We start from the raw sequence: 17,152 nt of genomic DNA on the forward strand, positions 1-17,152 counted from the left end.
CCTCATTTCCTTCGTGTGCCCTCTCTTGCCTCAGACATCCCCACTGCTCTTCTGAACATCTTTCTGGTCCAGAGAGCCATTGTATCAGGAGAAGCCTTATTCTCTTTTGCCTTCTCCTTCTAATCTTAGAGAGGCTGAGGGAACTTGGTCTTTCAGGAGAGACTTCTGTGAGCTAAGCCAGAGAGGAAACATGGTCAGAGGCTCACCAGCTGCCAAGGTCACACAGCCTGTTGGCAGCAGAGCTGGGCTTTGAAGTCATGTGTGTCTTGATTCCAAGTGTATCCCATTATAAGAATCTTCATTAGAAAAAGTCTCCTGTGATGTACAATAACCTGGGGGACCCCGGTCACAGGCTTCAGTAAGAAAAAGGAAACAATTTGATTGTGAACCATGAAATCTGGAATGCAAAACTTCTAATGCGTGTGTGGGTGTGAGGATTGAGAAGGGAGAGGTGGGCAGAGGGAAACAGGAGGAGTGGGAGGACCAGGAAAGTAAGATTGGGGAAGGTATTGTCATCCTTAAGGTTTTGTGTTGGAAATGCAATGGTATTGATGAGAAGTGGGTTAAGAGTACCAAAAAGCAGGCACTGGGATCGTCGTCAGTAATACTCACTGAATAAGGTGAACAGGAAAATCTTGAGAAGTCCATGCCAGAGAGTCTGGAGCCTCCATGCTAACCAGCTTGGTGCATGTTCTTAATTGCTCCTGTCTGATCACTAACCAGACCCTATTCACCACAACCATCCCCTACAAAGCCATGTGGCTGTACCTGGCGGTCCTCTTGGGCCTGTACTACTTCCTGCGCTGGTACCGGGAGAGGCAGGTGGTGAGCCACCTCCGGGACAAGTTCGTCTTCATCACGGGCTGTGACTCGGGCTTTGGGAACCAGCTGGCCAGGCAGCTGGACCTGAAAGGCTTGAGGGTCTTGGCTGCGTGTCTGATGAAGCAAGGGGCGGAGCAGCTGAGGAACCAGACATCAGACAGGCTGCAGACGGTGATCCTGGATGTCACCAAGACTGAGAGTGTTGCTGCGGCCACCGAGTGGGTGAAGGAGCGTGTGGGGGACAGAGGTACCGCCACATTTCTTGTTTGTTTACTCTTCTCTCTGTGTGAGGGGCACTGGTTGTCAGCCCCCTGGGGAAGAGTCCAAGGTGTTTTCCTAGATGTGAAGTCCCATCTGCCTTCCTCACCTCACTCAGCTGACCAGACGAGCCTCTTCCAACTCTCACCCCTACCTCCTGACCTTGAGGGTTGCAGTTTGGGGGAGAGAGTTCCCTGATGAGACAGTGTCCTTGTAGACTCCCTGCCTGGTATTCCCTCCGGTCTCAGCAGAAAGTCTGGGTTTCTTGCTACTGAGTGAGCAGGGTGATCAGGGTGGACTTCCTGGAGGAGGGGTGGAGGTAGGGGCTCTGGTTGAAAGGCTGCAAGGGTGTCTGAGGGAAGCACTTGAGCTGGGCTGTGTTCTCAGCACTTGATCATATTCTTGTTGGAGACCCATAGTCATTTCACTTGGCTTTAAATGTCACTCATCTTCAAATAACAATACTGAGTTCTCAGGGCTTGTCTAGGGGAAGTCAAATAACTACTATGGAGTTACTTTCTCTCGCGGCTTTCTGATTTTCTCTACTGATTTTTTTTTTTTTTAATTCCTACAAATCTGCCTATGTAAACTAGAGATATGCCAAACACTCTAAAAATCTCACCACCCAGAGATAAGGGTTATTAGTGTTTTGACATACATGATCTTATATTTACACATATTTATCCTTTCCTTCTACTATATAAAAATACATAGATTTAGAACATGATAAAAATTTCTTCAAAAACATCATAAATTATGACTGAGAAAATACTACACATTAAAATAGCATCACTTACTAAAAAGTATTTCATGGTATGATACATAATTATTTCCTATCTTGTATTCACCATACTCCACAGAAATGATATCTCTGCAAACTTCCTTCTACCCAAGTCCCTACACTATAACCATGTATGGTGATTGTGTCTTTGATACTGTATTCATCGTACAAGTCAAGCATGTTGCTGAACAGGGTAGTGACTCAGCTCTCTGTGTGGAACTTCTGGTTCTCTTAGCCCAGCAACCTTGAATGCCTGCTGCTGCTGCCATGAGGCCTATGGTTACTAAAGGTCTACTTTAAAACCTTGGGATTGTGTCTTCGATTCTTGCAAGTGGTTTCCTTTAAGCCGGGTGAATTTGTACCAAGAAGATGAAGCCAGGGTGGCCTCCTGTGTGAGTGGGAGGAGAAGGTGGAGTTTTCTGGGGTAGGGGGTGAACTCTGTGCTCTGGGTGTTAAGGGTAAGGAGAGGCATCCCTGCTCTCCCCCAAAATAGCCCTTGGAATTCTCCAGATTCCTGAGACACATTGCTCAGTATTGAAGTGCGGGTGTTTCAAGCCCAGGTCCTAGAGGTCAATACCAGGTCTGCCACTAAGTTCCCTCAATACTGAGATCTCAGGTCTGTTTCACCCAACCAATCTGCACTCAGTTATAGTCATCTTTTTTTGTTTTTGTCTTCATCTCTTGATTCCTTTTTTTCTCTCTTTTCCTCTCTATGTTTCCTCTCTTTTCCTCATACTAACTGTTGGGCAATCAGTCCTGAAGCTGTCAGAAAATCTTGAAAGCTGGGGAATATTTATTAATGGTGTGCAAAGACACCATTGATAGCTCAGTTGGTAAAGAATCTGCCTGCAATGCAGGAGACACTGGTTCAATCCCTGGGTCAGGAATACCCACTGAAGAACAGATAGGGTACCCACTCCAGTCTTCTTGAGCTTCCCTGTGGCTCAGCTGGTAAAGAATCTGCCCCTAATGCGGGAGACCTGGGTTTGATCCCTGGGTTGGGAAGATCCCCTGGAGAAGGGAAAGGCTACCCACTCAGTATTCTGGATTGGAGAATTCCATGGACTCTATAGTCCCTGGGGTCACAAAGAGTTGTATACGACTTAGTGACTTTCACTTTCAAAGATACCATGGACCGTGAAAACCCAAAACTTCACTCTTGAGTTCCATACTATAGACCCACTAGATTTCCTCAAGCTCAATACCTGTCTTCATCAACTCTGGGGTTCCTGTTCCTTGTCACCAGGCAGTGGGTGGAGTGTGAAGACTGGGTTGGGAGGAAGGCACACCTTCTGTGTGTGCCTACTACTACTCACAGGTTCTGACCTCCTCAAACCCCCAGGAGTGTGTTGGTCTCTGCTCCAGCCCCTCCCCTGCAGCCTCTCTCCTAAAGTCCTTCCGGGTTGGAGGGTGAACGGCAGCATGGCTCAGTCCTCTCTCCTGGGACGAGCACAGTGTTGCCCTCTCCCCCTCACCCTTCCCAGGACTCTGGGGTCTGGTGAATAATGCCGGCATTTGCACACCCATGGCACCCAATCAATGGCTGACCAAGCAGGACTTCGTGAAGATTCTGGAGGTTAACCTGTTGGGAGTGATAGATGTAACCCTGAGTCTGCTGCCCCTGGTGCGGAAGGCAAGAGGCCATGTGGTCAACGTTTCCAGTGTCATGGGCCGGATGGCTGTCTTTGGTGGAGGCTACAGCATGTCCAAGTACGGCGTGGAGGCCTTCTCAGACTCCCTCAGCTAATGGTCTGGGAGGGAGGCCCTTCTCTTCTTCACATATTCACTGAGGCAGGGAAGGGGGCAAGAGGGGGGGTGTTCTACAGGGATTTTCATATATCACAGGCCTAATGCCTCTTCCTTCTAGGTTCCTCTCACTTACTGTGTATGTCTTTTGATGGGAAGCATGTTCATGTCTTTGGCATCCCCAGGTGGTCCCAGACCTATAGAGTTTGATTCAACTTATTACTGCCTTGCAGGAGGGCCCACGGTCAGAAATTATTGGAGGCACAATAATGGATAGTTTTGCCTGTGCAGGCCTTTCATGTGCTCAGCTGCTGTGGTATTTAGGCTCTGGGAGCCCTGGGGGGATGTGTACCCCTTGAAGCAATTAGTCAAGGGAGCCACGTAGTCAAATCAGTGGTAGAGACCTCTGGTTGCAGAGAGAGGGTGGCTCTGATGTGTGGGAATTCTGTCCACAGGCAAGTGGATGCTCCTTAGAGGACAGAGGGGTTACTGGGGTGAGAGAGGGGAGACAGGGGATGTGGACTATGGAAAGACATAATATGCAGACATGGTGATTGTCTGCACATGGAACGAGAGGAATAGGAGGAGGCAGCGTTTAAGCGATGCTCTGCAGTACAGTTTGTCAGATGTAGAGCTGATAGGCACAGGGCGTAAAATAATTGGGAAAATGGTCAAACTCTATAGAGAAGCAGTAACATCACCATGAGCTTCTCTCCCTGGCTTCTGTGCCTTCCAACTTCTGAGAGCTCCCAGCCCATCTCACCCAGGCCTGTAGTGGTGTCTGACTGTTCTTTCATGTTCTTCTTGTACAATCTCTTGAGTCCTTGCTCCTCATCCTGTCTACATTACAGGAGGGAGCTCTCCTACTTCGGAGTGAAGGTGGCTGTGATTGAGCCGGGTTACTTCCTGACCGATATGACCCAAGAAGAGGTGTATCATGAAAATCTCCAGACATCATGGGATCATGCCAGCCCAGAGATCCAGGAACTCTATGGAGACAACTTTCTTGCAGACTGTGAGTAAGCTGTGGGCTTTGGAAAAATATTCAGAAATACATCATTAGTACCTCCTCCAGTCTCAGTCCTATCCTCTACGCCCTGAGTTACCCACAAAGTGGAGATATGAGCTCATACCCAAGGTCTCTGTTTGGTCAACTGGTGACAGAAGTGAAGGATTGAAGCTTGGTAGATCTAGAGAACAGTTTCTCTTCAGAAACGCTTTTAATTTGGAAAGGAGACTGATGCCACAGAGGGATACATCCCTGGAATCACGGCAAGGTCATGTTAGTACCACCTTTTCTCAGGTGCCTCTATTTCTAGTGTGGGTAGAGACCTCCAGTATGTAGTATTCGTATTCCTTGGAAAGGTACTAGAGGGCATTAACTTAGTGTGGAAGTGTATTTTTTGCAAAGTGCTAGGACATATTGCAGTGAAATCTACTGATATGATATGGACCATGATTTTGGAAGAGAACAGAATTTTTGGGAAGTCAAATTGATCTGGAAGTGGGAGGGCTGGAAAATGAGAATAACTAGGATGGTGTCTCCTTCTGGACAGTTATAAAGGCATCGGATTTTCTGAAGGCACCATGGGCTAGAAATCTGTCCTTGGTGACCAACTGCATGGAGCACGCCCTCACCGCCTGCCATCCCCGCAGCAGATACTCAGCTGGTTGGGATGCCAAGTTCCTCTATCTCCCCATGAGCTACCTGCCCAGCTTCCTGGTGGATCTCATGATATATTGGAATTACCCCCAGCCTGCTAAGGCCCTGTAATCCAAGAGTGGGGTGTGTGGTAGGCGGGAGTTGGGTCGTGGGTGGGGAGAGGACACATGGAGGAAGGGAAATAGAGTGGAGAGGGGGATTCTCAGGGCACCAGAACACACATTCCGCCTCACTCCCACCCAGTCCCCAGGCTTTGTTTGGGTCATTGCTTAGGACTCTAAGAAATTAGGAAGAAAGAGACATATTATGCTTGAGGAACTGGGGTCAGATGCTCACGTCTTCATTCTGTCCCTTGTGTGTTATGACCCACATCAGCTGTGAAAAGCCGTACTGTGGGGAGGACATGAGGCACTGGGGCTTTCAGTCCCCTGTGCTTTGGCTCTGTCCACCTCTTCAGATGAATCTTTCCCATGTCCTGTCTCCCTCTTCCCCAGGATGGAAATGATGGGCAGGGGGATAAAAGCCCCTCTTCACTGAATGTGTCTATTGACAGTGGACGGTGTCTACCAGACTGATCCAATAGCCTGGGTGCCAATTTGGTGGCCTTGGCAGGTTTGGGCACAGAAACCGGGTTTTGATCCATCTTGGAAATAAGAATTTCTGTTGATTATTTTTTCTCTAAAATTTCATTTGAAAAGTTCACCTATTAGAATGCATGCTAGGGCTTCATAGTTAAACTGAAGGCACTTGATTTTCAAATTATTATTTATGACACATACAAATAGTATTAGTCTCAGCAAACCAAATGAAATCAAATAAAGCATCATTGATTCACTCTATGTCTTGGGGGTGTGTGTTCAGAAGGTTTGGAATCACCCCCTGGAATCCTGTCCAGAATGTCAGAGGGCTTGTGAGGTTGTAAAGCCCTGACCCTCGTTGCTGGTCCCACAAGGGGTTGGGGGACGCAGGGCTGCAATGAGATGGGTTCCATGGCCACCTGTTTGATCTGTGACACAAGGGCTCTCAGACAAGGCTGAACAACAAATGCATTGAGAAAGAAGTGCAGTGCACACCAGCTGAGTCTTCGGGCTGGACCCTCAGCAGATTCCCATCCTCCTCCCTCCAGGCTGCCTTCTTTGGGGGTGGAGCCAGGTCTGGTCTGATGGTTGTGAGCAGGAGCTGGAACCCGTGCCAGAGATCTCGCAGCAGCCACAAGGCAGTCTCCCTCCTCCGCCCTTTGGCCATGCTGGTGGTTTTGGAGAACAAGTTCAGTGGCTCCCCAACCCTAATACCATCTCCATACCAGAATCAGACCCTTAGGACATGAAGACAGGATTTGTCTGTCTATTTTGAGAATGGAATGTGGGCCAGCTGCACCTCCCAGGATCAAAGATGTAGAGATTTTAGTCAGTGAGTCTCCCTGACAGGGTGGGCCCTGAAAGATGTCTTCTTGTGGGCTCTGCAGCTTCAAGGTGAGTGAGAGTTATCCGGGCTTCCTGTCTTGGGTCTCTACTGATCTTCCTATGATCTTCCCCACTTGGACTGTAGTGTGGAGCTCCTGAAAGGCCCCAAACCCACACTGTAACTTTCAGAATTCACAAAACAGAGGCAAATGCCCTGAGGGCTGGCACCAGTCTGCTGCCTGGCCCTGTGAGAATTTATGGTTGATGCCTTCAAGGTCACTGAGAAAAAAAAAAGTCTTGTTACTTTGAGTAAAGAAACCACAACCATTTCTCTTAGTAGGGCTAGTGTTTGTATAAGACTTGCATGTTCCCCCAGATTCCTGACAGTTTTCAGGGCACCATCCTCCATCCTGGCCTTCTTCCTCCTCAACTTTTGGGGAGTCCCTGTCAGAGGGTCCTGCTGGTCACCCAGGAAGCTGGCAGAGGCTGCTTTCTTTAGGACCATCCTTTCCATTACTGATGCCAACTGCCCCCTGAGGGACAACTCCTTTCAGGATGACAATCAGCTTCCTGCAGGTGAAGTGACCACTCAAAGCTGAATCTGTCTGTGTTTGTTGGCTGCTGGGGTGAGTTCCAGGAGCATCTGAGCCTCTGTGGGTGGCTCTCCTTCCACCCAGGACCTGTAGTCTTTCCTGACTCCGCAGTCAGAGCTATGATAAACGTGGATGGTGAGGAGATGCCAGGGACACTGACCCCAGCTCCTTCTGTCCCTTACCCTCCCACCAGCTCCATGCCCCTCGTGGTCCAGCCCCATTCCTGGATGGTATCCTCCCCCTCCCCATGAACCCCCTCTATGCCTAGCCATTCTGTGGTCCAGTCTCAGGACCTTTCTTCAGTCTCCTGAGCAGGCAGCTCTCTCCAATTACTGTGGTTTACTGACCTTCCTACTAATGGGATGGCATACCCCATCCCATGCATCCATGGGCACTAAATTGCTTCAGTGTTTGGACTCTCTGCAATCCCATGGACTGTAGCCCACCAGGCTTCCTTATCCCTGAGTTTCACCAGGCAAGAATACTGGAGTTGTTTGCCATGCCCTCCTCCATGGGATCTCTCCGAATCAGGGATCAAAACCATGTCTCCTATGTTTCTTGCTTTAGCAGGCAGGTTTTTTACCACTAGGGCCACCTGGGAAGTCCACCCCACCCCATAAGAAAGTTGCTCAGTCATGTTCAACTCTTTGTGACCCCTGGACTATACACTCCATGGAATTCTCCAGGCCAAAATACTAGAGTGAGTAGCCTTTCCCTTCTCCAGAGGATCTTCCCATCCCAGGGATCCAACCCAGGTTTCCCACATTGCAAGCAGATTCTTTCCAGCTGAACCACAAGGGAAGCCCACCCTGACCCACGGTCCCTGTGAAACCAGGCTTTTCCATCAGTCTTTTCTCCATGTCACAGTGGTCTGGTTGCTGGGTGTGGTGCTTGGCAGGGCAGTCTATGCAGAGTGTGTAGAGGGTGATGGAGCTGGGCACCCAAGCCTGTGATCAGGGAATCTCATGGAATGAAAGGGGAACAATTGTTAGAGCAGCTTTGTTTGAGTCCTTTCACCACTCATTCCAGCATCTGGGAGAAGTCTCACCATTGCCTGTATCCCCTCATTCCCTTCGTGTCCCCTCTCTTTGCCTCAGACACCCCCACTGCTCTTCTGACCACCTTTTGGGTCCAGAGAACCATTGTATCAGGAGAGCCTTATTCTCTTTTGCCTTCTCCTTCTAATCCTAGAGAGGCTGAGTGGACTTAGTCTTTCAGGAGGGAATTCTGTGAGCTGAGCCAGAAGAGGAAACCAGGTCAGAGGCTAAGCCAGCTGCCCAGGGCACACAGCTAGTTGGTAGGAGAATTGGGCTTTGAAGCCACGTGTGTCTTGATTCCAGGTGTATTCCCTTTGTAAGAAACTCCACTAGATCTGGGAGACCCAGGTCTGAGACTTAACCAGAAAAAAGGACAAGGATAATTGTGAACCATGAAACCTGGGATGCAAGGGTCTAATGTGTGTGTTTGCATAGGGGAGGGGGAATTTAGAGGGAGGAGGTGGGCAGAGGAAAACAGGGAGGAGTGGGAGGACCAGGAAAGTGAGGTTGGAAAAGTATTGTCATCCTTAAAAGTTTGTGTTGAAAATGCAATGGTATCGATGAGAAGTGGGTTAAATGTACGGAAAAACAAGACTGGGATCTGAGTCAGTCATGCTCACTGAAGAAGGTGAATAAGAAAATCTTGAGAACTCCCTGCCAGAGAGTCTGGAAGTTGACTGGCCAACCAACTTGGTGCATGTTCTTAATTCCTCCTGTCTGGTCAATAGCCAGATTCTATTTCACCCCAGCCTGTGTGTGTCTGTCCCCTGCAAAGCCATGTGGCTGTACCTGATGGTCCTTGTGGGCCTTTACTAACTCTTCAGCTGTTACCAGGAGAGGCAGGTGGTGAGCCACCTCCAAGAAAAGTTCATCTTCATAACAGGGTGTGACTCGGGCTTTGGGAACTTGCTGGCCGAGCAGCTGGACCTACGAGGCTTGAAGTTCCTGGCTGCGTGTCTGTCTGAGTAGGGGGCCTAGCAGCTGAGGAATTAGACATCAGACGGGCTGCAGACAGTATACCTGGATGTCATCAAGACTGAGAGCATCACTGCGGCCACTGAGTGGGTGAAGGAGAGTTGGGGGGTGGGGTAAGAGGTACTATCCACATTTCTTGTTTGTTTACTTCTCTCTGTGTGAGGGTAGACCCGGCGTTAACTCCCTTGGGAAGAGTCCAAGGTGTTTTCCTGGACATGAAGTCCCACCTGCCTTCTTCACCTCACCCAGCTGACCACACGTTTATCCAGGCCCAGTGACTGTGACCATGGCCTTGGGCAGCAGTGGGTGTGTCTGAGACAAAGAGTCAGGTGACCTCGCGGACGTGTAGGGGTGTGTGGGGCGACCTGAGGAGGATTTGAAGAAGGCAGTGAGGTCATTCCTTTGTCTGCAGAAGTGAGGGGCTAATGTGTCTTTCTGGGGCTTATCGTGTGACCTGGGATCCCAGGATTAACCCAGGGATGGACAAACAAGGAGAGGTCTGTAAGGGAGAGGCAGGGCCCAAACCCTTCCCGGGGACATGTAGCATCTCCCTCACGAGAACTCTCCCTGTGGTCCTCCTTCCATCCCCTCCTATAGAGTCACTACCCTCCATCCTTTGCCACCTGCCAGGTCCCCCAGCCCAGATCCCCTTCCCCTACCCTCTAATGGAGGAGCCTGGGAGTCACTTCTGGAGCCTGGTCTTATGTCTTCTGCTAACTCTTAGTGAGCACCTACTGTGATCAGGGCAGGAATTCCCCTGATGTCCCAGTGCTTCCAGAGACCCTTGCTCTCTGTGTGTCCTCTGCTGTCATGATGGTCTGAGTATGGACTCAGTGGAGAATGCATTTGTACAGTTATACAGATACCTGGGCTGAGGGCAAATTGGAGTGGGAAGGACTTCTCCAAGAGTCAACTAAAATACTGAATTTTTATCTTTTTTTTTTTTTCAAAATTGAGATTATGGTGTGTTTAAGGGAACCTTACGTCATAGAACAATATCACCATTTTCAAGCAAACAGAGAGCGAGATCAGATGCTGCAGGACCCCTGAAACTCAAACCTGTTTTAATGGCTTGGTGTCAGAGAGGGGACTGCTGAAGAGATGAACGTGACCAAGAGGATCCTCGAGGATCTCTGAATCCCTCAGGTTGTGGTGTGTCAGCCCCTCAAAGTCGATCCACGTTCTCCTCTTCAGTGCAAACCTAGAGCTTCTTGCTTGATCTGAAGACGCCAGATTTTCATATTTTTATTTACACACACACACCGCCAGACCTACCAAACCAACTGAAATCAAGTAAAGCATCACTAATTCACTTTATGCCCTGAGGGTTTGTCTTCAGGAGCTCTGGACTCATCTCCAGCAGTCCTCTACAGAATGTCAGAGGACTTGTGAGCTTACAAACCCTGATCCTCCTTGCTGGTCCTACAAGGGGGTTGGGGGACGCAGGACTGCACTGAGATAAGTTCCATGGCCAACTCTGTGGACTGTGACTCACCGCCCCCAACTCAGACAAGGCAGAACAACAAATGCACTGGAAAAAGGGTGCAGGGCACAGCAGCTCACATTCTCAGCCTGGACCCTCAGCAGAGCACCATTCCTCCTTTGTCCAGGCCACCTTCCTTGAGGAGGGAGCTAGGTCTGCTCTGATGGATGTATGCAGGGGCAGGAACCCATGCTATGAAGATCCACAGGAGTGCCACAAAGAATCTGCTGTCACTCTTTCCCTGGGCTGTCCTGGCGTTTGTGAGTTGGCAGTGGTCAGTGACTCCCCAACCCCTCCAGCCTCCTGAACACGCTGACCTGTCTCCACATTTTAGAGTCTCCACTTCAGACAGTGGAGCTGGAAACAAGCTTGCACAGCTTGCCCTCACTTCCTACCCCTTCCAGCTCCTCCATTTGTTACTTACACCCCAACCTGTTCAGAGGACCTGTCCTGGGTGTAGAACAGGCAGTGGGTGGAGGGTGGCCTTAGTTTGGCAGTGGTCCCCGCTGAGATGTACGGGGGCTACGCCAGGGGGTACATGTGTCAGCTCTGGGTTACATGTGGGTCAGAAGTTTGGCCCTGGAATCTGGCCCAACTACCCCTCCGAGGAGATAAGATGCAGAGATTTTTGTCAGTGAGTCTCCGTGACAGAATCGCATCTGAAAGATTTCTTGTTCTGGCCCATCAGATTCCAGGTGAGTGTCACCCCAGCTCCTGCCTCTTACTGCTCTCTCCTGACCTGCCTGTCATTGTACCCACCTGGAACAGGCGTCTGAAGCTCCTGAGACCCCACAAGTCATCATATGAGTTTCAAGACTCACAAAAGGGAAGCTGATGTTGTAAGGAGTAGGATGGGGCTGCTGCATGGACCCGTGGGAATTTATGGTGAAGGAATTCATAGTCAGAGAAAAAAAAATCTCCTGTTTCTTCCAAGTAAAGAAACCACAACCTTTGCCCTTAACAGGCTTCAGTTCAGTTCAGTCAGTCGCTCAGTCATGTCCGACTCTTTGCGACCCCATGAATTGCAGCACGCCAGGCCTCCCTGTCCATCACCAACTCCTGGAGTTCACTCAGACTCACGTCCATCGAGTCAGTGATGCCATCCAGCCATCTCATCCTCTGTCGTCCCCTTCTCCTCCTGCCCCCAATCCCTCCCAGCATCAGAGTCTTTTCCAATGAGTCAACTCTTCACATGAGGTGGCCAAAGTACTGGAGTTTCAGCTTTAGCATCATTCCTTCCAAAGAAATCCCAGGGCTGATCTCCTTCAGAATGGACTGGTTGGATCTCCTTGCAGTCCAAGGGACTCTCAAGAGTCTTCTCCAACACCACAGTTCAAAAGTATCAATTCTTCGGTGCTCAGCCTTCTTCACAGTCCAAATCTCACATCCATACATGACCACTGGAAAAACCATAGCCTTGACTAGACAGACCTTTGTTGGCAAAGTAATGTCTCTGCTTTTCAATATGCTATGTAGGTTGGTCATAACTTTCCTTCCAAGGAGTAAACGTCTTTTAATTTCATGGCTGCAGTCACCATCTGCAGTGATTTTGGAGCCCAAAAAAACAAAGTCTGACACTGTTTCCACTGTTTCCCCATCTATTTCCCATAAAGTGATTGGACCAGATGCCATGATCTTTGTTTTCTGAATGTTGAGCTTTAAGACAACTTTTTCACTCTCCACTTTCACTTTCATCAAGAGGCTTTTTAGTCCCTCTTCACTTTTTGCCATAAGGGTGGTGTCATCTGCATATCTGAGGTTATTGATATTTCTCCCGGCAATCTTGATTCCAGCTTGTGTTTCTCCCAGTCCAGCATTTCTCATGATGTACTCTGCATATAAGTTAAATAAGCAGGGTGACAATATACAGCCTTGATGTACTCCTTTTCCTATTTGGAACCAGTCTGTTGTTCCATGTCCAGATCTAACTCTTGCTTCCTGATCTGCATATAGATTTCTCAAGAGGCAGGTCAGGCGGTCTGGTATTCCCATCTATTTCAGAATTTTCCACAGTTTATTTTGATCCACACAGTCAAAGGCTTTGGCATAGTCAATAAAGCAGAAATAGATGTTTTTCTGGAACTCTCTTGCTTTTTCCATGAACCAGCAGATGTTGGCAATTTGATCTCTGGTTCCTCTGCCTTTTCTAAAACCAGCTTGAACATCTGGAAGTTCACGGTTCACATATTGCTGAAGCCTGGCTTGGAGAATTTTGAGCATTACTTTACTAGCGTGTGAGGTGAGTGCAATTGTGCGGTAGTTGGAGCATTCGTTGGCATTGCCTTTCTTTGGGATTGGAATGAAAACTGACCTGTTCCAGTCCTGTGGCCACTGCTGAGTTTTCCAAATTTGCTGGCATAGTGAGTGCAGCACTTTCACAGCATCATCTTTCAGGATTTGGAATAGCTCAACTGGAATTCCATCACCTCCACTAGCCTTGTTCGTAGTGATGCTTTCTAAGGCCCACTTGACTTCACATTCCAGGATGTCTGGCTCTAGGTCAGTGATCATACCATCGTGATTATCTGGGTTGTGAAGATCTCTTTTGTACAGTTCTTCTGTGTATTCTTGCCATCTCTTCTTAATATCTTCTGCTTCTGTTAGGTCCATACCATTTCTGTCCTTTATTGAGCCCATCTTTGCATGAAATGTTCCCTTGGTATCTCTAATTTTCTTGAAGAGATCTCTAGTCTTTCCCATTCTGTTGTTTTCCTCTATTTCTTTGCATTGATCCCTGAGGAAGGCTTTCTTATTTCTTCTTGCTATTCTTTGGAACTCTGCATTCAGATGCTTATATCTTTCCTTTTCTCCTTTGCTTTTCGCTTCTCTTCTTTTCACAGCTATTTGTAAGGCCTCCCCAGAGAGCTACTTTGCTTTTTTGCATTTCTTTTCCATGGGGATGGTCTTGATCCCTGTCTCCTGTACAATGTCATGAACCTCCATCCATAGTTTATCAGGCACTCTATCTATCAGATCTAGGCCCTTAAATCTATTTCTCACTTCCACTGTATAATCATAAGGGATTTGATTTATGTCATACCTGAATGGTCTAGTGGTTTTCCCTACTTTCTTCAATTTAAGTCTGAATTTCTCAATAAGGAGTTCATGATTGGAGCCACAGTCAGCTCCTGGTCTTGTTTTTGCTGACTGTATAGAGCTTCTCCATCTTTGGCTGCAAAGAATATAATCAATCTGATTTCACTGTTGACCATCTGGTGATGTCCATGTGTAGAGTTTTCTCTTGTGTTGTTGGAAGAAGGTGTTTGTTATGATCAGTGCATTTTCTTGGCAAAACTCTATTAGTCTTTGCCCTGCTTCATTCCGTATTAACAGGCTTAGTGTTTGTAAAAGACTTGCATATCTCCCTGGCTTCCTGACAGTTTCTAGGGCACCATCCTCCATCCTGGCCTTCTTCTTCCTCACCCTTTGGGGAATCCCTGTAGGAGGGTCCTGCTGGTCACCCAGGAAGCAGGCACAGGCTGCTTTCTGCAGGACCATCCTTTCTATTACCACTGCAGATTGCCACCCGAGGGACAACTCCTTTCAGGAGGCAGTCAGCACGCTGCAGGTGACAGTGACCACTAGAGGCTGAATCTCTCCTCCTCTCTGTGTATCTTGGCTGCTGGGGTGGGCTCCAGGGGCATGGAGCCTCTGTGTCATTGGGGAATCCTCTCCTTCCACTCAGTGTCCATCGTCTTTCCTGACTTGGAGTCGGAGCTGTGATAAATGTGGATGGTGAGGAGATGCCCAGGGCACTGACTCTGGCTCCTTCTGCCCCTGCCTCTCTCACCAGCTCAGTGCCCCTGGTGGTCCAGCCCCATTACTGAGTGGTATTCTTCTCATCCCTGTGAACCCCTGTATGCACAGCTGTTTTGGGATCCAGTCTCGGGTCCTTCCTCCAGTCTCCTGAGCAGGCAGCTCGTTTCTCCTCTCCACCATAACCCTCATACAAATTGAGCTAATTCCTTTCCAATTATTGAACTCCCTGCTTGGGGGAGTTAGCATTCCAATTAATGATATGACATCAAGGTTCAAATCAGGCTTTTCTCTATGTCTGGGTGGTCTGGATGTTGTCTGTGGTGCCTGGCAGGGCAGGGTCTGACCACAGAAGGAGAGAGAGCAATGGAACCCAGCATCCAGGTATGTGGACAGAACATCTTCTTGGAGTCAAAGGGGAACACGTGTTAGAGCAGCTTTGTGTGAGTCCTTCCAACACCCATCCCAGCATCTGGGAGAAGTCTCACCATTGCTTGTGTCCCCTCATTCCCTTCATGTCCCCTCTCTTTTCTCTGACACCCCCACTGCTCTTCTGAACATCTTTCTGGTCCAGAGAGCCACTGTATCAGGAGAAACCTTATTCTCTTTTGCCCTCTCCTTCTAATCCTAGAGAGGCTGAGGGGACTTAGTCTTTCAGGAGGGACTTCTGTGAGCTGAGCCAGAGAGGAAACATGGTCAGAGGCTCACCAGCTGCCAAGGTCACACAGCCTGTTGGCAGCAGAGCTGGGCTTTGAAGTCATGTGTGTCTTGATTCCAAGTGTATCCCATTATAATAATCTTCATTAGAAAAATCCTCCTGTGATGTAAAATAGCCTGGGAGACCCAGGTCACAGGCTTCAGTAAGAAAAAGGGAACAATTTGGTTGTGAACCATGAAATTTGGAATGCAAAACTTCTAATGTGTTGTGTGGGTGTGAGGATTGAGAAGTGAGAGGGGGCAGAGGGAAGCAGGAGGAGTGGGAGGACCAGGAAAGTGAGGTTGGCAAAGGTATTGTCATCCTTAAGGTTTTGTGTTGGAAATGCAATGGTATTGATGAGAAGCGGGTTAAGAGTACCTAAAAGCAAGCGCTGGAATCGTCGTCAGTAATAACTCACTGAAGAAGGTGAATAGGAAAATCTTGAGAAGTCCATGCCAGAGAGTCTGGAGCCTCCATGCCAACCAGCTTGGTGCATGTTCTTAATTGCTCCTGTCTGATCACTAACCAGACCTTATTCACCACAACCTGTGTGTGTCCGTCCCCTACAAAGCCATGTGGCTGTATCTGGTGGTCCTCTTGGGCCTGTACTACCTCCTGCGCCGGTAGCAGGAGAGGCAGGTGGTGAGCCACCTCCGGGACAAGTTCATCTTCATCACGGGCTGTGACTCGGGCTTCGAGAACCAGCTGGCCAGGCAGCTCTACCTGCAAGGCTTGAGGGTCTTGGCTGCGTGTGTGACGGAGCAAGGGGCGGAGCAGCTGAGGAACCAGACATCAGCGAGACTGAGAGTGTTGCTGCGGCCACCGAGTGGGTGAAGGAGCGTGTGGGGACAAAGGTACCGCCACATTTCTTGTTTGTTTACTTCTTCTTTCTGTGTGAGAGGAGACCCATTGTCAGCACCCTGGGGAAGAGTCCACAGTGTTTTCCTGGACGTGAAGTCCCACCTGCCTTCTTCACCTCACCCAGCTGATCAGATGAGCCTCTTCCATCCCTCACCCCTACCTCCTGACCTTGAAGGTTTGCAGTGTTGGGGAGAGATTTCCCTGATGAGACTGTGTCCTTGCAGACTAACTGTCTGGTGTCCCCTCTTCTCTCAACAGAAAGTCTGGGTTTCTTGCTACTGAGTGAGCAGGGTGATCAGGGTAGACTTTCTAGAGGAGGGGTGGAGGTGGGGGCTCTGGCTGAAAGTCTGCAAGGGTATCTGGGGGGCAGCACAGGAGCTGAGCTGTGTTCTCAGCACTTGATTGTGTTCTTACTGGTGACCCATAGACATTCCACTTGGGTATAAATGTCATTCACTTTCAAATGACGATATTGAGTTCTCAGGACTTGTCTAAAGAAAGTTAACTACCATGGAGTTATTTTCCTTTTCTCTTTGGTTTCTGTTTTCCTTCTATTCTCTGTGCTTTAAAAAAATAATATATATATATATATATATATGGTTTTTTTTTATTGAAGTATAGTTGACTTAAAAATTTTCAAATACACACAATGTGATTCAGTTGTACACATACACATGTATTATTTTTGAAATCATTTTCCATTATAGAATATTACAAGATATTAACTATAGTTCCCTGTGCTATTCAGTAAACCTTTGGTGCTTGTTGTATATCTCATTTTTTAAATTAAAAGTTAGCATTCTATTCATACTAAGTCATACAAGTGGAATCAAAATGTCACAAATTTTTTAGTTAGGCAAAATTCATGACTTCTATGGCAGAAAGCAAAGAAGTAAAGAGCCTCTTGATGAAAGTGGAAGAGGAGAGTGAAAAAGCTGGCTTAAAACTCAGCATTCAAAAAACAAAGGTCATAGCATCTGGTCCCATCACTTCATGGCAAATAGATGGGGAAACAATGGAAACAGTGAGAGACTTTATTTTTTGGGGGCTCCAAAATCACTGCAGATGGTGACTGCA

General features: G+C 48.3%; 1 pseudogene; it reads left to right on the plus strand.

Moving 5' to 3' along the window:
* Window positions 1-756: 756 nt before the first annotated feature.
* On the plus strand, window positions 757-5,792 carry LOC109558724 (retinol dehydrogenase 16-like; annotated as a pseudogene).
* The last annotated feature ends 11,360 nt before the right edge of the window (window positions 5,793-17,152 follow it).

This window comes from Bos indicus, chromosome 5 (assembly GCF_029378745.1).
Source record: "Bos indicus isolate NIAB-ARS_2022 breed Sahiwal x Tharparkar chromosome 5, NIAB-ARS_B.indTharparkar_mat_pri_1.0, whole genome shotgun sequence".
Lineage (NCBI taxonomy): Eukaryota > Metazoa > Chordata > Mammalia > Artiodactyla > Bovidae > Bos > Bos indicus.